Raw genomic sequence first — 22,993 nt, 5'->3', positions numbered from 1 at the left:
AGAGATCATCTGGATAGAAAAGAGTGCTCAGTCTGAGTCCTGGACATGCCAACATTTACAGATCAAACAGAAACGAAGGAGGCAGCCAAGTGTTTAGTCAGTAAAGCAGGAGGAAAGCCAGAAAGCCAGAGAATGTTTTAAGAAGTGGTTAACTGTTAAAGGCTAAAAGGTTGAGCACTTATTGTGTGGCTTCAGGTAAATTGCTTCATCTATCTGTCTAAACTCGATTTCCTCATAAGTAAAATATAGACAAAAATGGTACCACACTTACAGTGTTGTTGGGACTATTAAAAAAAAAAAACAATATGTAATGCTTTATGTGCCTGGCATGTGATAAGTAATAAATAGCCATTACTAGTCTATTGCTGTTGATTTCAGAAATCTATAAGGCGAAATGCCTGTCGGGGGAAAAGTATATACATTTAGTGGAAAAGTTCTGAATAACAAATACCCAGTTTCATCATATCTTGCAAATCATTTTTTAATGTTCCTTTGAGTCTTTGTGTCTTTTTAGCTCTTCTGGAGTCGGGGTTTAAGATCTGAGAATTCCTTCTCTGGAGAGTCAAAAGTTGCTATGACAACTGCCTGGAAATGAAACTCCTGTGCTTTATTTATTTATCTGAGGGTGATGTGCTGCAGAAAGAGGGAACTGTAATTGCCACAAATGTTGCCTCACAACCTTTGGAAAGGGGACATGGAAAAACTGTGTTCTCTCTCATATTGTCAGTATCATTATTATTTACATAAAATTTACTTTCATCCTCTTTTTCCACAAGTACTTGAGGTCATTGACAATATTAAGACACATAAGTTGAGGCAGTTTAAAAAGACAAGACGAAATACTATTTGGAGAAGTAACCTGTAACGAACCTACCATCGAGCTATTAACACTGTGCAACAAATTTAACCCCATGTATTTTGGAAGTCAAATAAAAATGGAAAACATGATGGTTTAAGGAATTCTCAAATGTCTGTTTAAAGGTTACAACAGGCAGGTTGATTAGGAGAGAGAAACTTTTAAACTGATGTATGTGTTGTTATTTTGCAATAGTAATAGTGGCTAACAGTTGCATACAACTTTACAGTTTATGAAGGATGTTTACAGAAAGTAAAATTACAGCTATTCTATATTTTTGGTCCCCAAATCATACAACAGATCAACATAGATAGAATCATGAACCTTTTAGTTTTCAAAACCCTTTCTACTACACTAAGAGGCAATTTAATTACAATTTTTAAAAATTCATGAAATATTCATAAAAGTACATAAATCTATATACATATTTTAATAACCGTAAAGCATCCATATAGCCACCATCAAGTTAAGAAATAGAATACTCTTGGAACTCCAGAACAGCTGTCCTCAATATTTTCGTTTTCATGACTCTCTATGCTTTTCAAAATTATTGAGGACCTCAATGAATTTTATTTATATGGCCTATATCTAGTAATATTTACATTATTAGAAATAAAGTTGAAAATTTACAAAAACATTTATTCATTTTAAAATAACAAGAAAAAAATTACTGCATGTTAACCTAAATAAAACTTTATGAAAATTATTCACCAAAACAAAAAGTATTAGTGAGAAGTGACATTATTTCACATTTCCCCCCAAATCTCTTTAACATCCAGTTTATTGGAAGACAACTAGATTCTCATATATGATTCTGAATTCAGTAGGTTGCGATAGGTTGCCTTGGTTAAAGAAAATCTGGCCCCACACAGATATGTAGTTGAAAGGGAGCAGGGATATTTTAGTGGCCTTTTGAGATAACTGTGGATATTCTTCTTTTTACTACACCAGAGCTCCACAGGTAGTGGTTTTCAAAGGTTAGTTGCAATGTGAAATCTGAAACCATGTCATATTCTGTTACATTAAAATCAGTTGGTCTAACTGATGTTGTTTGAATGGCTCTGTCACATATGCATGATTTTGTAACATTATGCACTTATGCACTGTTCATTTGGAAAATATTGGTTCACTGATTTATGCAGATTCTCCAAATGTTAACACATCTCATGATACAAGATCCAAAAAGTCATAGTCATTAAGTCATTAATAACACTACCAATATTACCACTGGAATCTTATGTAGTATGTAGTAAAACTCATAACGGTAGACAAGTTTTCCAAATTTCCAGTTTTCACTTGAAAGTTCAGATTTTGACATTAACATTGGCAATGAATATTGTCAATTGTTTTCCTCAAAATGACCAGTTATCTTTATTTTTGAGAAAATGCCTCCCAAATACCCAAGTCTGAATAACTACTGTGTGTCAGCATTCTTTCCAATAAAGATGGTGTTCTCTAAAAAAAGGGACAAGTTCAGCAATTCACTTGCACAAGTGCTTTTCCCTGAGACCACCACTGTGCCTAGCACGTGCAGCAGAGTGCTTTATGTTCTCTAAGTGTGGTCTCCAGATCAGCAGCATCAGCATCAGCATCAGCATCAGCATCAGCATCAGCATCAGCATCAGCATCACCTGAAAACTTTTTCAAAATAGAAATTATTGGGCTCCACTCCAGACATAATGGAACCTGAAACTCTGAGAGCGAGAGCCAGTGGTCTGTGTTTTATAACCCTCCTGATGATTCCTAAAGTTTGGGATCCACTGCTTCAGTCTGAGAGCAATGGTTCTCAGTTTTGATTGCACATTACAATAACCTGGATAGCTTAAAATCTCCAATGCTGAGTTACTCTTGATCAATTAAGTTAGAATCTCTGATGGTGAGACCCAGACATCAGCATTTTTATTTTTTTTTATTTTTTATTTTTTTAGTTTCCTTCATGATTCCAAAGCGCAGCCACTGCCTTTGGTTCTTTTTCAAATAGTTCTCAGCTGTGTTCTTATCTAGTGGTGGACAGCCATCTATTGAAAATGGAGTTCTCTGACAAGTTCCTGGGGTGCTAATAACTTGCCTGCTACTGGTTGCAGAAAAATCAATGTGTTTTCAGAATTATTTCCCTATCGTGAATAGGCTGGAAATCCCAAATGGTGAACAAGAAAATGTCTAGGAGGACTCCAGAATACTTTGGATTAGTAGTGAAAACCGTGGCAGATCTAGTGAGGTCTCTGCTTTGGTTACGTCTGAAGGCCTCTCTTCAGCTGCCAGGGCTTGCATTCCCCCCATAACTTCCATTTCTCTACAGACTGCCCTCACCCTTATAATGACAATATTTATTATCATTCTCGTGGTGTAATATTATTTTACCATCCTCAAATGAAACACATATATAATGCAACCTACCTACATATGTCATTAAAAAAAATCAATATAATGATGTAACTTTATTATAAAGGATAAACAAAATGAGGTTAATTCATAATAAAAATACATATTGCAATGTATAAATGCTTGGGAAAAATTGGCAGACATAAGTTATCTGGTATTGGCATATGAATTTTTTAAATTGAGGTACAGTTGACACAAAACATTATTTTCACATGTACAACATAATGATTTGATATTTGTATATATTTTGAAATGATAACCATAATAACTCGTTAACATTTGTCACCATATAGCTACAAAATTTTTTTCTTGTGATTAACTCTCAGCAACATTCAAACATGCAGTACAGTATTATTAATTATAGTTGCCATATTATACATTACATCTCCATGACTTATTTATAACTGGAAATTTGTATCTTTTGACTTCCTTCACCCATTGGCCCATCTCCCCAGTCCCCGCCGTCTGGCAATCACCAGTCTATTCTCTGTATTTATGAGCTTGTTTTTTCCTTTATCTTTTTTTTTTTTTTAAGAGTACATAAAGTAAAAGATGGCATAGATATAAACAAGATCATGTAGTATTTGTTTTTAACTTATTTCACTTAGCATAATCCCATCAATGTTGTTGTAAATGGCAAGATTTCATTATTTTCTTATGGCTGAATAATATTCTATTGTATATATTTATAATATTTTCTTTATCCATTCAGGCATGGATGGCCACTTAGGTTGTTCCCATATCTTGACTATTATAAATAATGCCACAATGAACATGTAGGGGGTACATATATCTTTTTGAGTTAATGTTTTCATTTCTTCTGGATAAATACATACCCATAAATGGAATTGCTAGATCGTAAGGTAGTTCTATTTTTAATTTTTTGAGGAAATTCCACACTGTTTTCCATAGCGGCTGCACAAGTTTACATTCCTACCAACAGTGAACAAAGGTTCCCTTTTCCCACATCCTCACCAATACTTGTTACTTTTGGCATACGAATTTTATTAAAAAAATTTATTATGAAAAATTTCAGATACATGCTGAAGTAGAGAAAATAGTATCGTGATATTGCGATTTATAATAAGAAAGATATGTTTGGTGTTCCATTTGTGGCACAGAGCTCCTAAAACCCTTGGAATTTCTTAAATGTGGAAAGCAGCAAAGATATTAATGAGGTGACCTTGGGAAAGCACCTAAGAATGGGGGCTAGTCATCAGAGAAACTAAGTACACAATTAAAGGGTTGGAACTTTCAGTTCTTCCACCCCACCGAACCTCTGGACACCAATGGCCAATGACTTAATTAATTATGGCCATATAATTAAACTTCCATAAAAACCCAAATGGATGGGGTTTGGAGAGCTTCCAGGTTTGTGAACACGTGGAGATTTGGGGAAAGTGACATATTCTGAGAGAGCATGGAAGCTCCACGCCCTTTTCTTACACCTTGCCCAGTGCACCTCTTACCAACTGGTTGTTCCTGCATTATAGCCTTTAATAATAAATTGGTCATCTAGTAAGTAAAATGTTTCTGAGTTCTGTGAGCTGCTCTAGCAAATTAATGGAACCCTAGGAGGGTGTCATGGGACCTTCTAATCCATAGCCTGTCAGCCATTAGCACAGATGATACAGTAGGCTTGGAATTGGTGGCTAGAGGAGGGGGGTGGGGCACAGCCTTGTGGGAATGAGCCCTTAACCTGTGGAATCAACTATTGCTCAAAGGAGCCTTGGTTCTATATCAGAAAGTTTTCCTCTACTCATCTTAGGTGTATTGACTGGGGCCCTTAAAATTTAGACTGACAAAATACAGATTAACAAAAGAAAGACAAATACAAGTTTATCAACATGTGCATTCCACATCCACATGGGAGTACTCAGTGATGTGTAACTGAGAGAGGGTGGTTGAAATTTGAACTTATATAGCATCTTATCAAAGAACAATAATTTCATAGAGAAGTGACAAGACAAAGGAAAAGGATTTTGAGCTTCTAGGGTTGGCAAATTGTGGGAAGGCAAATAGACAGGGAAACTAATGGTAGATAAGGGTTAGTTTTAGCAAAGACTTATGTCAATTCCTCTGGTGCCTTCTCTTGGCTAATAAAGGTCTAGAGTTGTCTCTAGTGCTTAACTTGTATACTTTCTGGTAGAGAGGGGAGGGAGGACACCTCTCCAAGTTTATGTTCTGCTTTTAGGCAAGTAGGGGGAGAGCAGAGAGCTTTTCTTATATCTACTTATCTTTAGCTAAAAATAATCCTTATGCTAAAGTGGCATAATTTGGGGTGGCACATTTTGCCACCTCTCAGTTCCTTTTACTGGGAAATAGCTTTTAGATCATAATCTACATGGTAAATTATATCTTAAGAACATACTAATGTTCCTAATTTAAATGTAAGGTTATAGGAATTTTACTTCTTTAGTTTTATATTTGTATATTTTTCATCTAACATACATAAAAGTATTTTTCCAAATAACAATATCAGTATTAATAAAAATATTATAACTGAAAAAAGTCTAACATTTCCCTTCAGTTCTTTTTTGTCCTTCCTTACTTAAAAGGAACATACTACACACTACTGTTCTGTACCTTGCTTTTAAATTTAACTAAACTAATATGTCCTAGGATCATTTCATAACAATATACAGAGTTATTACTTCTTATAGCTGTAAAGTATTCCAATATATTCCCCCACTGATGGACATTTGTATTAAAGAAGTTTTATTGTATTACTAATATTGCCATAATGAATATTCTTACATATTCACAATTTGATATTTTGTCATATTTTCTCTGGGATAGATTCCTAGAAGTAGGATTCAGTGTCAAAGGCAAATGAACTTTTAATTTTGCTAGATATTGCCAAATTCTATAGAAGTCATACCATTTATATTTCCACAATGTGTGAGAATCACACAGGCTTAATATTGGGCTTTTAGAGAAAACAATGTTTAAAAAATACTTTTGGCAATTTTGTTTATATTTACATTTTCAAATTAGAGAGGTACGTATGTATATGTGTATATATGTATATTTGTGTGTATGTGTATATTTGTGCCTAATGTGTGTATACACACACACACACACGTACATATACATATGTGTGTGTGTATGTGTGTGTGTGTATGTGTGTGTGTCTGTATACACACATTAGGCACAAATTCAGATACAAGCATATTGTATTGGTGACTCAAATATCAGGTCAGTGTTGCTGCCAGTGATGTACTTTTTCAAAATGGTAAAAAGAACTGGTAAAGTTCAAATAAAACTACATTTTCTCCCAGCGTGGGGAACATCTTTCCCTAAATAATGATTCATATATTTTGAAGACATAGGGAGAAGAATGCTTAGAAGGACAGTGGAGGTGGCTGGTTATTACTAAGCTGTATTGATGCTCTGCATAGAGAATGAGAAAATGAGGGCTATATACAAACAGTTAAAGCCTAAGTGTGAGAGCAAGAAGATCTCTCTTGAGACTTAGAAAAAACTAGGAAAAGTTCGTCGCCTTACCTTAGGGGTAAGATAGGCAGCTAATAAGGGTGCTACTTAACATCTACAATCAGAAGCAAGCAAGAATGGAGGGAAAGGAGGCTAAGGGCAGTCATCTCAAAAAGTCACAGTAGGTTGCTCAGTTCCTGAGTTTGAGCCTATTTTCAGATCTGGAGTCTACAGACCAAAGAAGTGGCTAAGTCCCCTCTTTTGCAGGAGAGAAGGCTCTGAAACCTTGTAAAAAGTATATATTGCAATGATTCCTTGAGTCATTCCCCAGAGAGACCCAGGACATTTACTTGTGTAGGACATTCACAATGGGAAAAAGGGAAAGCCCATTAATTTCAAGGAGTTTTGGACCTACGTTCTAAGTAGACTTTGATAACTGGAGATCCCAAGTGTCAACATGCCCCTGTTAGATCAAGGGCTTACAGAAGCAACTAAGGATCCTAGCTAAAGTCTGGTTTATAGAGAACTCACTGGTTGTTTTTCTGGTCCCTGAGTATAAAATTGTAATAGACACACTTGGCAGTTGAATTACTGGGTCCTCAGGTGATTAGGTAAGAGCTATCATAAGCCTTTGAAATTGTTCCCCACCCAGCTAAGATAATAAAAAATGATATTGTGTCACAGGAAAGATGGCGATTTAGTGACACTCTGGATCCTGTGGAGTAAATGTAGACTACCATAGCAAGCTTAACCAAGTAGTCCCAATTCAAGCTGTGTTGGACATGGCATCAGTGCTAGGGCAGATTAATAAGGCCTCAGGCACATGGTATGTGGCTGGCAAATGCATTCTTTCATATTACAATCTGAAATGAGGACAAGAGGTTTGCATTCATGTGGAAAACATAATATTTATTTCCAATTTTATCCAAGGACTATGTTAACTCTTCTACCCTCTATTGCAATACAGTCTGAAGAGATCTAGACTGTGTGGACATCCTGCAGAACATCATACTGATATGTTATACCAATAATATACTGATGGGTAGGACGAGCAAGAGATGGCTTATATGTTCGAGGCCTTGACAAGATATATGCATCCAGAGGGTGGGAGATAAACACTATAAAGGTTCAGGGATCTGCCACTTCTGTAAAGTTTTTTGAGGTCCCGTAGTCAGTGATATGTGGAGACATCCCCTCCAGAGTAAAAGACAAACTTCTGTATCTTGCATCTCCTACTACATAAAGCACGATGCCTGGTAAGTCACATTGGGTTCTAGAAGCACAAATTCCACACCTTTGGACACCACTCTGGCTCATATCCTGGGTAACATGGAAGGTTGCCAGTTCTGAGTGCAGTCTGGAATAGCGATGGGCTCTGCGGCAGTCAGTGTGGAATTTACAGCAAGTCCCAGTAGGAGAGCACAATATAGGCCTCCGGGATTTTGGAGCAAGGCTGTGCCATCTGCAGCAGAGGGTTTACTCCTTTTAAGAAACAGCCCCTGACGTGGTACTGGGCCCTAGTAGAGGCAGAAAGCTTGACCATGGGGTACCAAGTTACCATGTGTCCATAAGTGCCAATTTTGAGCTGAGTTCTATTAGACACACCCAGTCATAAAGTTGATGGGCCCAGCAGCAGTTCATCATAATACAGAAATGGTGTATTCAAAATCAAACCCCAGTAGGACCAGAAAGCATGAGTAAACTGCATGAGCTAATAGCCCAGACCCCCATATCACCTACTATGTTTGTACCAGTACCTCTCCCTCAGGCTGTATGGCCAAATAGGGGTCACATGTGACCAGTTGAGGGAAGAGAAAAAAGATCAAGCTTGATCCACTGCCAGAGGATCCAACACAACATAGCATCCAAATAGGGGAACCACTTCACAGTAAAGATGATGTGGGTACGGGCTCATGACCATGGCATCCACTGGTTGCATCACCTAGAAGACTATTCAGATATTGCCAGCCTGGGCAATGTACGAAAAGTGCAACAGAATAGCCAGGCAATATTCTGTAAGGATGGAGTGCCATCTTTCAAGATGCAGTATATATGCTAAATCAGAGACCTCTGAATGGCACTTCCTCTAATAGAAAGAATATGTGAGGTAGGAGCAGCAGTGGTCTTACTTAACATCTCAATGAGTCATTAGGAGACTCTGTACAGGTTTAGAAATCCTGGTCCTCAAAGAGGTGCATTTTTGCTAGGGAACACAACAACAAGGGTCCCACTGAACTACAAGCTATGGCTACTGTTTGGGTACTTTGGACTGTGTCCAGGCACCAGAAGGCAAGAAGGATTTCCGCCTTGGCAGGAGTAATTGACCTAGATCAACAGGAAGAGTAAGGGCTGCTTTCATATAATGAGCAGGAAAAAAAATATGTGGACCCTAGATGATCCACTTGGAAGTCTCTTAATACTTAATTGGAACCGTGGAAAGACTTGTACAGCAATCCCAGCCTGAGAAGTGTATAATTACCAATAAACAGGCATTCTCATCAGGAATGAGGATTTGAGTCACACCCAGGTAAACCACTAAGACCTATGGAGGTGACAGGTAAAGAACAGTAGAATATGAAATGGGTAGTGGAGGAGGAGGAAGATAAGTAACAGTTGCAGCCCTTAGACCAACTGAGTGATAAGGGCATAGTTTGTCCCAATAACCTCCTTCTTCTAAGCTTTCACTGGAAAAGAGAGGTCTAGAGGAATCGTAGGGGAGCTGCTCCCAGAAAAAGGGTGGAGAAATGGATCAGTGTTGTGCAAGGGGTGTTTTATGGTGGCTATGGGATGCACTGCTCAGGTGTTCCTTCGAGAGAGCATCTGCTGGAAAGACTCGAAAGAAAAAATAGGATTCAAGATATCATGAAGAGGCTAAGAAATAATAGATGCAAAAATATCAGGAATGCTACAGAAATATGAGGAAATGATACTTATGAAGATGAAGCAGATGACGAAGATGAAGGAACTGAAAAGGAATCCTTTGACAAAATGCCTCCTGAAGAAATTAAAAATGACATTAGTTCACCTCCAAAGTCAAGGTACAAATGAAAAATAATGTCAAGAAAATTCCTCCCAAGCTGGCCTATTCAGAAGCAATTGCTGGCCAAATAGATAAACTAGTAAAGCATTTGTTAATGGTGATATAACAATTTTCAAACAAACAAACAAAAATCTGACTCTGCTTAAAACTGAGGCAAAGAGTTGCAGACTACCAATTAAAAAATGATTAGCTGTGATGCTAAATGTGAACGTGAATGAAGTTGACAATGAAGTGGAACCCTCAACGAGTCTGAATGCGAAACCACAGGAGTGGATCTGTGATAAGATTATTGATACTGTAGACCAGATGATGCCATCTCTGTTAGGTTGTGATGCTATCCCTTTTTGAGGACTATAAGCAAAACTTAAGAGGCCGTGAAGATTCCTCAAAGTTCCAAAATAGTTTTTGAGGTCAAAAGAAGAAACAAACCTGTTGCAACTCAGAAAAGTGAATACTCATGCAGCCTGGGAAGTTGATTCATCTTATTTTCCATGTTGGATTGCAACTCTCAAGCCTTATTTCCTAAAACTTATTCTGTATCCAACTTAACCTGGTAAAAAAAAAAAAAAAAGCATCAAAATAGTTACTTTGGCAGGTCGTAGAAGATTTCTTGTTTATATCATCTTGTTCTCTTGCTTTACAGGCAAAAGTTTTTGAGTAAAGTGTCATTTTTGTTTTCAGGGAGAGGGAGAAAAAACACCTGCTGTGAGGATTGTAGTTAGCTGACAGTCTTCTAGTGCCAACTTTGAGAATCCACCACAGCAATTATGCTACAGCCTTACGCTCCCAGAATTGCTCCCCACCAATGGCTAAGTACAGAACAGTACTAGAGTCAGGCCATGCCTGCCCAAATTGGGACCCCCTCAAATGGTCAGACTTTGCTTTGAGGCTCTTCACTGGTGGAGCCAAGACCTTCTCAAAGCTGTATGGTAGCCTGAGGCTCTCACTTTGCTTCCTTCTCTCTCTCCTTTCATGGATAGCAGAGCTGGATCAGTCTGAAGGCACTCCTAGTCTATGCTCCCACTCTGCTTTATTCTCAATAGCTCAATAGCTCTTACATTATCTCTGGCTCTAGTAACAAAGTATTGAATGTGAAAAGCAACATTGGAATGCCTGTTTTTTAGAAGAACTCCCATATCCTACAGCATTCTTTTCTTGCTCAAATACTCCAAATGTCCTTTCTCATTTAAAATTTAAACCTGTAAAACAATTTCCTATTTATTTCTCCCAATAAATTTCTTGCACTTCTAATTCTGTTTTGGTGTCTGCTTTACCACGAGCCTGAACTGACCAAAATCCTATGCATTGTAGGATGCTGAGCATCCCTGGCCTCATCTACAAATGCCGGTAGTACTGTCTTCACCAATCTGAAGGCAACTAAGGACATCTCCCTAGATTGCTAAAATGCTTCTACACCTAAAAAAAGTAAGAGAAAAGTTTAATGATTTTCTCCATTTCTTTTCTCCCTCTTCAACAGTGCCTTCACCTTCTTTTCATCTCTAATGTAATTCTTGTACCTTAACAGAAATTGATAAACTTGAAGAGAGAATTAAGTACTAAAGAGACTATATAGCCTCAGAATTTAGAGAAAAATTTAGGAAATTATCATCTGAAACTGAAGCTAGGGACAAAAAATATCAGTTATGAGAGATGAAATTAGCTACCTATATAAGTAACCTACCTTTGGAATCAGCTGCAAATGTATTGCTTTTGTGATTAATTTCTAAATTTCCATCAGGTCATAAGGATATAGTCTCAGGAAGACATTCTTGGAATGTGGCGGTACTGTGGAATAATCAGTAGTAGGTTGCATTGTCTAAAAAAGATCCAAGAATTTTAGTTTAGTTTTACCAATAAGTTTGTAGCAGAGATCATTTTTCACTTTTAGTTCAATAGATATTCACCTAATGTATTTATCGATTGCCTACTATGTCCTAACATTAAGCATAGAGTATATTTAACATGATCTTTCTCCTCAAAGAGCTTAAAATCTGGAGCATGCATTCTCAAGGGGGAAAAAGCATTTGATATTACAATGGTTTGTGGCTCTCCAAAGAGCCACAATACATAAACAAACAGAGAGAGTATCTGTGGTTAAGTTCTCATAGGAGATAGGGGGAGCAATTATGAAAAAAAGTGCCTAAAATGGCTTCTTAAGAGGTCAGTCAGGAAACTAAGGCTGAGAAAGCTGATCTACTGGAGGAAAAAGAAAAAAAATGAAGAGGATAAAAGAAAGAGACTTAGAAGGAAAAAAATAAAATGATGAAACAGGAAAAGAGGAGAGGTGAGAAAAAAAGAAAGTATGTGAAATTTTAAGAAGACAAAAATAGTTTTGTCTACCACTGAGTCATATGACATATAACTTTTTTCCTTGACATTCTGAAACACACACTTATTTCTCTTACATTATCTCTGGCTCTAGTAACAAAGTATTGAATGTGAAAAGCAACATTGGAATGCCTGTTTTTTAGAAGAACTCCCATATCCTACAGCATTCTTTTCTTGCTCAAATACTCCAAATGTCCTTTCTCATTTAAAATTTAAACCTGTAAAACAATTTCCTATTAGGTTCCTAAGGACCCCATTATTCCACTAACTTGTAAACTGTTAGCTCCACAATATCAAAACCTTTAGTTTTACAGTAATTACTTCTTTAATTTATCTGACATAGTAGACAAACCCATTTGTTGTTGTTTGATGGCTTCTCAAGCTTCTCTGCAGTTTAATTTCTCTCTCTGGACTATTTATTTTCCTTTGTTCAGAGTATGGGTATTCCTGGCAACTTTCTGATTATGAGTTTCATTTTTCAGGTATCTTCGTATCAAAAAGGAAGTGACCTTGCTAGCAGACATTGATATTTCAGTTAATAGAAAGGCATTATCTTAGCATTTTTAAATGTATTTTATATTTTGGTATAAGTGTCCACATTTTAGAAGTTCATTAAAAAAAAAAAAACCTTTATTTTTCAGAGTAGTTTTAGGTTTATAACAAAACTGAGATGAAGGTATGGGGATTTCCCATATACCCCGTGCTCCACACATGCATATCATCCCCCATTATCAACATTATTCACCAGAATAGTACATTTTTTTTTTACCTATGATGAACTGATATTGGCATATCATAACCCTCCGAAATCCATAGTTTACCCTGGGGTTCACTTTTGGTGTTATAAATTCACCATGGGTTTGGATAAATGCATAATGACATACATCCATCATATATCATACAGAATATTTTCACTGCCCTAAAAAATCTTCTATGCTCTGCCTTTTCACCTCTCAGCAGCCCCCATACCACACCCAACCCGGCAACCGCTGATCTTTTTGTTGTCCCCATAGTTTTGCCTTTTCAGATTGGCTCCTTTCACTTAGTAAATACACATTTAAGGTTCCTCCATGTCGTTTCATGGCTTGATAGTTCATTTCTTCTCATTGCTGCATACTATTTCATTATTTGTATTATACAGTTTATCAACTCAACTGCTGAAGAGTACCTTGGTTGCTCCCAATTTTGGCAATTATGAATAAAGCTGCTAGAAACATCTGTGGGCAGGTTTTTATGTGGACATCAGTTTTCCACTCATTTGGGTAAATATCAAGGATTGAAATTGTTGAATTATATGGTAAAAGTATATATAGTTTTGTAAAAAACTACAAAACTGTCTTTCAAAGAGGCTCTACCATTTTGTGTTCCCACCAGCAATGAATGAGAGTTGCTCCACATCCTTGTGAGCATTTGGTGTTGCAGTGTTCTAAATTTTGGCCATTCAATATAGTGGTATCTCACTATCAGCTTAATTTTCATTTATCTGATGGCTTATGATGTGGAGTATCTTTTCATATGGTCTTTTACCATCTGTATATCTTCTTTGGTGAGGTATCTGTTAAAATCTTCAACTCATTTTTTAATTAAATTATTTTCTTATTGTTTTTAAGAGTTCTTTGTATATCTTAGATAAGTCATTTATGAGATGCATCTTTTGCAAATATTTTCTTCCACTCTGTGGCCTGTTATCTCATTCTCAGAGCACAATTTTTAATTTTAATGAAATTCAACTTACCAACCAAAATTCTTTCTTTCATGGATGCTATATTTGGTGTTGTATCTAAAAAGGCATCAACATATCTAGTCTTCTAGGTTTTCTCCTATGTTATCTTCTAGGAGTTTTATAGTTTTTGCACTTTACATTTAGGGCTATGATTCGTTTTAATTTTTATGAAGGGTATAAGGTCTGTGTCAAGACTAATGTTTTAGCATATGGATGTCCAGTTGTTCTAGCATCATTTGTTGAAGTGATCTTTGTTCCATTGTATTGCTTTTTCTCCTTTGTCAAAGAGCAGGTGACTATATTTATAGGTGTCTATTTCTGGACTCTCTATCCTGTTCCATTGAACTATTTGTCTATTTTACCTATATTACACTTTCTTGATTACGATAGCTTTATAGTATGTCTTGAAGTGTCAGTCCTCTAACTTTGTTCCTCTCAGACGTACATTTAGATGAATTTAGCAACTGTATATACCTGTGTAACTACTACAGACATGCACACAGCTGAACCTTGCTTTGGGTAGTATGGATATTTTAACAATATTAATTCTTCCAATCCATGAGCTTGGAAAATCTTTCCATTCGTCTATTTTTTAATTTCCTTCATCAATGTCTTACAATTTTCAGTGCACAAGTATTTCACCTCCTTGGTTAAATTTATTCCTGGGTATTTTATTCCTTTTGATGTAATTGCAAATAATATTGTTTTCTCAGTTTCTCTTTCTGGTAGTTTATTAGTGTATAGAAATGTAACAGATTTTTATTGATCTTGTACCCTGCAACTGGGCCTGACAGTTTCTTTGTAGGAAAGTTTTTGATGACATATTCAATTTCTTTAATAGCTATTAGGCCATTTAGATTTATTGGCTCAGTTTTTTTTTTTTTATATATATATTAGTTTTTCAGGAATTCGTCCATCACTTCAGCTGCTGAATTTACTGGCATGAAGTTGCTGAAACTATCCCTTTGACATTTAATTCTATTACCATTTTGACTACATTAACATTTTGCACAGAAAAATAGATGACAGAGGAAAATAAATACATAATATATGACAGAAAAAAGATGTGTATGTGTAGACACATACATGGTAGGTGCAAACAGTGACAGAAAAAGGGAATTACAGTTCAATGTAACAAATACCATGAGAGGAACACAGAGAACACATAGAAAGGATACTGAGTCCAATTTTGGGAATCAGAATCATGATGTTCAAGTGATGAGTTAGATTGCTCAACTCTAGGTAAATTAATATAATCAGATTTATAGACACTTTAAAAGCTGAGACTTAGATCACAGATCACTTCACATTGAATATCTATTTGTGAGGGTGTGTAGTCAATTGTCTCCCCCCTTCACTGGCATATCTTTAATTAAAAAATAAAACACAATGATATATTTATTATAAAAAATTTCAAACAAGATAGAAAAGTGAAAAAGAAAGTCACTTGCATTTTGGCCAACATCCTTCCAGATGTTTTCGTACACTTACTTCACAGATATACACATACACACTCCTGTTGGTATGAGTGTTCATGCTGATCTGTGTGATGGGAGGACAATCTATCTGCTATGGACACATTTTCAAGTATAAAGAGATTAATGTTATATTTAATGGCTGAAGGGTATTCCATTGTCTACATACTCCAACATTTAACTAATGTCTTAGTGATGGCACTTATAAAAAAAGGAGTGAAGAACATCCTTATGAATCTTGTTTTCTTTTTGCTATTTTCCTTACAATAAATGACTAGGAAATGAGATTGTTGGGGCAAAGGTTAATGCTTATGTTAAATTTTGATAATTAAGGTTATACTAATTTCAGCTTCACAACAATAGTGTACAACAGTAATTGTATCACCATATCCTTATCTACACTGATAGACAAAAGGGATCTTTTTGGAAGATTAACATCTTTTCATTTTTTAATTAGGTGTTTGTTTTTCTTGTTTTAGAAATGTACTATTGATATCCTTTACCAATTTTATTTATTGTGGTGTTAAGTTCTAAAATTGATATTCTATGAGCTCTCTGTATATTATGAACATTTTTCCTTCTTTTTCCACTTGCTACACATTTATTTCCCACTGGTTATGTGAAGATTACAATCTTTCTGTGGTTAACTTGTACCAATTTTTTTTTCTTTTATGACCTCTGGTTTGTTTCATACTTAGAAAAGGCCTTTCTCAGCTCAAGATTATAAAGATATTCACCTCCATTTTCTCCTATTTTTATGGTTTCATTCTTTACATTTAAATTCTTGATCCATCTGGTATTTGAAAAACGATATAGATGTAAAGCCTGTCTCTAATCCTTAGACATTTCTCAGACTATCTTTTTCCTACTGATGAATGATTTGTAATATGTAGTTTACTGATCACCACTGAGACTTCTGGAGTCAGACTGTCTTGTCTTCCACACTTACCAGTAATGGCTCTGGGTAACGCAATAAAATCGAGATAATTGCATGTGTCTTATAGAGGGTTAAATAAGACCACCTTAAAAAGCGCTCCAGTACTTGACACATAAGTGCTCAGCAAACGTCAGCTGCTGTTACTAAACACCCATATATACACAGCTGTTTATTTCTGGATTCTATAGTAGGTTCACTGATATATCTGGGTAATATAACACTCCATATTACCCAACCCATTGTCCCAACTAACAGCTCTTCTTTGCTCATTTTAACTAAGGTCATATCTCACTTGCCTTTCGAATCATAACTAGAGCCCCAAAATGTTAACCTTGGGGGTAAAACAAGTATGCTTCACAATGTAGTGAGAATCAAAACCCAAACCAACGCACTGAACAAACACTGGGGAGGGGAAGGTGCCTATTTCTTCTACACCTATTCTGAAAGGCTGAAACCCTACCTATTTCAGCCCTTGGCAAATAACTGACGTTCTCAAAGGCTAATCCCTTTTCTTCCTTCTCTAGTTTACAACCTGAAGAAAAACAGTTCAGTTACCCTCAGTGGACCGCGAAATTGAAGCAACTAGGGATGAGATTTGGAGTTGGAGGCGCAGGGGCGGGGCCTGATCCTGACCTGGCCGTTTCCTGGTGGCAAGCTGAGCCGACTCCCCACTCCCGGGCTAACGCCCCACAGCGGAGGTGGTAGGCAGGAGACTTCGGGACTCATTAAATCTGCGCGGTCGGGCACGCAGGCGGGGCACTTGGGGGGCGGCAGGACCACATCAGAGCCCTCAAAGAAAGTGTGGGAAAAGCCGGCAGAGCGACGGAGAAACGCAGAAAGTCCCCAGAGCAGTTGCGTCGGGAGGAAGCGAGGAAGCGAGGGAGCTCGGAGGGAGCTCGGCTTTCCGTTCAACCACGCGCGTCACTTGGCTCCTTGAAGCCAGTAGCCTGTCCCACACTTTCCGTTCCCTGTGGCTCAGCGGACCTCTGCATCCCCCAAGCGTCCTCTGCGGGCGTTGCCCCGGCCCCAGCATTCGGGCCGTTGTGCGCAGCGTCTCCCGCGGGGGCCCGCTCGCTCCTCCCTCTAACGGCCTCCGGCTGCGGCGTCGGTTACGTCATCGTAGGCGGGACTTCCGGCCTCGCGCGTCTTTAGATCTCGGGACCGAGGCGCTTCCAGGGGCTTGAGGGGTAAGGGGTGGGGGGTGCTGGGGGGGGGGCCTTTCAACCAGATCTCGGCGTGGAGCTGGCCCCGCACCCCAGTGAAGGCCAGTTTACCAAGCAGCAGCGGGGCATTTCTCCGCTGCTGCCGCTGCCCTCTCCGCCCTCGGAGCTCTCCCGGGATCCCTCGGATTTCCCCGAGCTCGGGAGCCCTGCTCCTCTTCAGCCTGCGCCGCGAGCGACCGCGGGGACCTCGCCAGGCGTGGCGGGCTGGGCCAGCACCCCGCGTGTGGGACTGGATCTCTTCGCCCCAATGACCCTGCGAGAGGAGCTGATTGGGTGCCGGTGGTTGGAGCTGTGGAGGTGTCTCCCGGGTGGCAAGTGCGGCCAGAACACCGGTCACTGTTAAGTTTTAAGTCCTCACGTTGCAAGGCCGTGTGTGAGTCTGGTACGTACCCTCTTAATGGAGACGCTATCTTGTCCGTATTTTGGAATACTCATTTTTTTATTTTTGTTAACTTGCCCTTGAGTAATTTTGTCTTGTAATTGGAACGGGTGTTAGAAAAGTAGACTTTGAGACCTGTTCTGTAGCCAGTGAAATGCACGTGAAACTCTTTAGGGAGCTTTTTGATGCGCGGTGCTTGTGTAGACAGGTTAGTAACTGTCTAAACGTGTGGTACCTCTCGTCTAATTTGTGATGAAAAAGCTATGCTACCATTTTCCTTGACCCCGAGGACAATTTTGACAGTGATATTGACTGTCATTACAGAGATAACGTCTAGAGCTTTTGACCATTATAAATAGGCACTTAGCCCTTAAAAATGCCCACTGCCAAGTATTTTAAAAGCCTTTGGTCACTTTAGTTGTAGCGATGAAGCTATATCAGTAAAATCTCAAGTCTAGGATAAGAAACTTGTTCATAATTTCTTATATAGGATATACTTCGTAATGTGTTCAGACTATGAGCACAAAATGCTTGAGTAGATCTAAAACTATGTGAGTAGTTAAAGCATTGCTTCTGTTACCTAGCAACATCTAAGTAAACAAGTCTAATATTCAACTAGAATATAATTAAATGTATCCTACAATGATCTGCATTCAGAATTCTCTAAATTCATGGGTTTAGCCTGTAGGTGGTTATAGTTAATACTCACTTTTTGCATTGAAGTTTTATTTCAAACTCATTTTGTTTAGAATTACTAGAATGCTTTAAATATCAGTATTATACAAGACTCCAGAGAGTTGCAAGGGAATTTGAGTTATCCTTTGGTTATTTAGGGCAGAGTACGTTAGATAGTCCCCTTCCTTTCAGTATTTTCTTTTGTAACCAGATAAGTGTGCAGGCCATATTCAGGAATTTTCTCAAATAATGGAGTAATACCAATCCAGGATTATATAGAGCATTGGGAGATTGTCCACCGGTGATTTTTTAAGCCTTAATGATTGTATGGCAATTCATTAGTTTTCAGAGCATTTATCATGCTATTTTGAATGCAGTAATCTTTCAATATGTGAGAAAATTGGTGAGAACATTTGAGATTCTGAGACTGAATGACTTCTTTGAAATCAAGCTGTTAGTAATGGGAATTGGAAATTGAAATTTAATGTTCTTTGCATCTTGCCCTTACTGTATTGCAAAAACCCGTAGACTTCATTTTTGGTCCCAAATCTCTTTTTTCCCATATGGTGATTCTGAAGTAATGAAATATTCGAATTGGGCAAGACAAGCAGAGAAGAAGAAAAATCAGGAATGACTCGTGTTGTAAAATCCTTAGAAATCACATGTCAGCATTTTGTCATCTGAAGTTCTAATTCAAGAAGCTTAGAATAATGAAATTGTAGCAGAAAGATTAGTGAGTTGTCAGAATTCTTTTGTGTGTGTTTTATAGGTGCCGTCTCTGCCTAAAAAATAAATGAGTTTTATTTTAACTTTGTCATACATAATGTATTAGGTTCAGTAGGTAATTTTCTCAAATTGTCTAATCTGTGTGTACTTTTAGGGAATGTGTGTATCTATGTAAAAACATTTCCAGAAGTACTCCTCCATCCTACTGACTGAAGTTCACATTTCTTAATCTGAACTCTTTGAAACCTTCCTTGCACTCTGCATTTTCAAGGTTATTCATGTTCTTTATAGAAAAGCTGTACTCTGAGCACACTGGTTTCGTCACTAACCTCTAAACCCTTGCTTTCTCCTTTCTTTACCGGTCTTTATGTCATTCTACCTACCTGACCTGATTTTTTCCTAAAATCTAAATTGTGCCTTTTCTGTAAAGTTCAACTCCACCATAAACTAACTCTAAAGGGGAGGAAGAATTCTCTAACCTCTTAGGGTCTCTGGCTGGGCCTAAGAATTAAATTGATATAAAACAGATTAACAGGAGAAAAGCAATCAAGTTAAAAAACAATTTTTACTTGTACATGGGGACCTGCACAGGAGAATGAAGACCTGAAAAAGTGACCAGAGCAGAAAGCTCTTCTTATACCTTTCAGACAAACAATAAATTTGTGAAGAAATGACAAAAGGGGTTTGGGTTAGGATTAGTGAGTTGTGGAGAAGTGAATAGGAAGATAAGGATTAATTTAACAAGATTTGTTTGTGCAGATTTCTGGGCTTTGATTCCCCATCTCTGGTGATAAAAATGTCTTCCTCCTTATAGGGAGAGTACCTTTCACATGGGAGTTTTATCTCCTTTCAGGAAGAAAAAAGTGTCAGTGTCCCTCTTGAACCTGCTGTTTCTCCTGTTTCTCAAGTGCTTTTAACTCAGTATACTGACGTGGCATATTTTGGGGTGACGTGTTCCAAACTCCTTCACCTCTCACATTCTATAGTATTTGTCAGCCATATTTACTTGATGCTTATACTTTATATTGTATTGTTTTTTATCATTTCTATGTATGCCTTATCTTCCTAACTAGATTGCAAGCTCCTTAAGGGCAGGACACCAGATCTCAATGAGCTGTATCCTTAATTTCTTCTAAATAGAAGTTCCTGAATAAATGTTTCTTAGAGATGAGGAATGTACATTTCTACTTTTATTTTTTTGCCTCTCCCATTGTGCTGTGGAAGTTAAAAAAAAATCTTTGAGGGAGTAACTGAGAGAGGAAGGGCAGCTAAACTTTAAGAAAGGGAATTAAAGAGGAAATTCACTGGAATCAGAAAGAAAAGATTCTGTTCCTAGAAAGTGTGAATATTTGAGAATTTCCCATGACAATATCGGTAGTAAGGACTCCCTCGGGAAACCTGACACTATTCCCAAATGGGCTTGGGGAGTTTGGTCAATTTCTTCGTTCCTCTTTAGTAGAATCGGTTTTAAAAGTACTTCCTCAGGAGCTACCTTCTACCTCTCTCCTCCTCTCCCCCTTCTTTCATCTATCCTCCTATTTTTCTTCTTTCTATTTTACTTTTTACCTGGTCAGGACTTAATTTATGAAATTCTGTCAATACTTTCATTTGGTCCTGGTAATTAGCAATTCTTTTCAGTTTTATCTTTTTCCATCAGAACTGCCTCTGAGTCATAGAGAGATCACAGACTGTATTCTAGCACTATTCTTTTAGTTTAACAGATATAATTTTGGAAGACAAATTAAGAAAGTCAGGAAGTGCCCAATTATTTGCTTTCTGTATATTGTAACTTGAAACTGCTTTTGGATTAAAATTCATAGAGTTAGGAACCTAAAGCTAGCCGTGCCCTTTTGGAAAGTGCCAATCTCCCTCAAAGTATGTCTTTAGATAAATTCTAGGTAATTTTTATAGTCTTGCTATTAATTTTGTATCTGATGTTTGTAACAGGTAAAAGTATAAGAAAGTGAAGTTGTGTCTCAGTACTTTTATAAGTTCTTGGTTTGATTCACAGGTTTCTTAGTGAGCTGCTTAGTTGTTGCCCAGTAACGCAAAGGCAGTATAACATAGCAACCATTGAAAACATTAGCACTGGACTATAGAGATTTTCCTGATGAAGTTGCAGTGCTTATCTCTAGTGTTCACATTCAGTCTGTCTTAACTGAATCACATTTTGGTTAAAGCAGACATTTGAGGTATTGTTAATATTAAGTACATATTTTTTGATGTGTGACAAATTATAACTTGCATATTTTTCAAGTAGAGATGCATATATATATATATATCAGATATATATATATATATATATATCTGATATATGCATATATATCAGTTCTCCACAACTTGTGTGTGTGTGTGTGTGTGTGTGTGTGTGTGTGTGTGTGTGTGTGTAGCCAGCCAGTGCTAGGGTGGATGAATTTGAAATGGTTCTTTAAAGAACATTTTTATATTCTAGAGATTCATGGAAAGCTTAGATTAATAAGCATGAATTGATAGGCATCACGATTTTGCAAGAAGAAAAATGTGATTTAGAAGACTAAGGCTTGACTGAGTCATTTAAGCTTTCTTGGGAGCTGTGACTGGTATCTGAAGTTGGGGCAGTCTTGAGTAACTAAACCCTTCATGAGTAGAGTCTGCACAAATTATGGGAAGTGCCAGAATTAAATTTTAGGCACTACCTAAATTTGTGTGTACAGGGAGTTGGAGAATTCGTTGGTGTTAGGAAAACCATACATTTGGTGTTAGAAGTGTTGTGAGTAAAAACAGTTCAAAATTTGTTTTTAACCTTTTAAGAAACTGCCAAAATATTCTCAAAATTGACTGTATCAATTACATTCCTACCAGAAAAGTAGAAGGGTTCCAGTTTCTCTACATCCTTGTCAACACTTGGTATCATATGTCTTTTTGATTATAACTATTCTACTGGGTGTCTAGGAGTATCTCATTATGATTTTAATTTGCATTTCTCTAAACACAAATGATATTGAGCTTCGCATTTTTTTATTAGTCATTTATAAGTCGTCTTTGGTGGACTGTCTACTCGAGTCTTTTGCCCATTTTTTTAGCTGGGTTTTTTGTCTTACTGAGTTGTAAAAGTTCTTTATATATTTTATTAGAGTCTTATTAGAGACTATTAGAGAGGTATTTATAAAGATTTTCTCCTAGTCTGTGGCTTGTTTTCTTATTCTTACTGATGTCTTTGAAGTGCAGATATTTTTAATAGTCTTATTTGTCATTTTTTTCTTTTATGGCTTATGTTCTGTGTAGACTTTTGCCTAATCCAAAGTCACAAAGATTTTCTCTTGCATTTTCTTTTAGCTCCTTCATTTAGATCTAGGATCCATGTTGAATTAACTTTTGTGTATGGTGTAAGATAAGGTCTTTTTTTTTTTTTTTAAATTTATGTCAAATGAATATACATAGCCTAGTACCATTTGTTAAAAAGGTGACTTTTTTTCCTTAAATTGTATTGGCACCTTATAAAAAAAAAAAAAAAAAAAAAATCTGTTGCTTATAATATAAGAATTTCTAGAATCTCAATTCTGGTCCATTTATATATATTCCTGTCTTTACTCCAATACTACTCTCTCTTGATTACTGTGTGTTATAGTAAGTTTCAAAATGGGTAGTACAAATCCTCCAACTCTTTCAAAAGTAATTCTAGATCTTTTCTATTTACATATAAAATTTAGGATCAACTTCTCAGTTTCTACAAAAAATTTGCTGGGATTTGATAGGAATTGCACTGAATCCATAGATCAAGGTGGGAAGGATTGCTAACTTAAAATTGAGTTTTCCAACCCATGAACTTGTAATG

At 37.1% G+C, this 22,993-nt stretch overlaps 1 protein-coding gene and 1 long non-coding RNA gene across 2 annotated transcripts in view; one reads left to right on the top strand and one right to left on the bottom strand.

The window, feature by feature from the left end:
- Positions 1 to 7,561: 7,561 nt before the first annotated feature.
- On the bottom strand, positions 7,562 to 17,296 carry LOC120607297 (uncharacterized). Its single transcript, XR_005654122.1, has 3 exons — positions 16,810 to 17,296; positions 11,395 to 11,529; positions 7,562 to 10,263 (listed from the first exon to the last, which is right to left on the bottom strand). It is a non-coding gene; the product is annotated as an uncharacterized LOC120607297 (long non-coding RNA).
- Positions 17,297 to 17,371: 75 nt separating this feature from the next.
- CEP83 (centrosomal protein 83) overlaps positions 17,372 to 22,993 on the top strand; it is a 97,405-nt gene continuing 91,783 nt past the window's right edge. The window contains 1 exon segment of the mRNA XM_039869057.1: positions 17,372 to 17,781. The gene's annotated coding sequence lies outside the window, so the exon portion shown is untranslated.

The sequence above is a fragment of the Pteropus medius genome, unplaced genomic scaffold (assembly GCF_902729225.1).
Source record: "Pteropus medius unplaced genomic scaffold, Ma_sr-lr_union100, whole genome shotgun sequence".
NCBI lineage: Eukaryota > Metazoa > Chordata > Mammalia > Chiroptera > Pteropodidae > Pteropus > Pteropus medius.
This window is presented reverse-complemented; position numbering and strand designations above follow the sequence as displayed.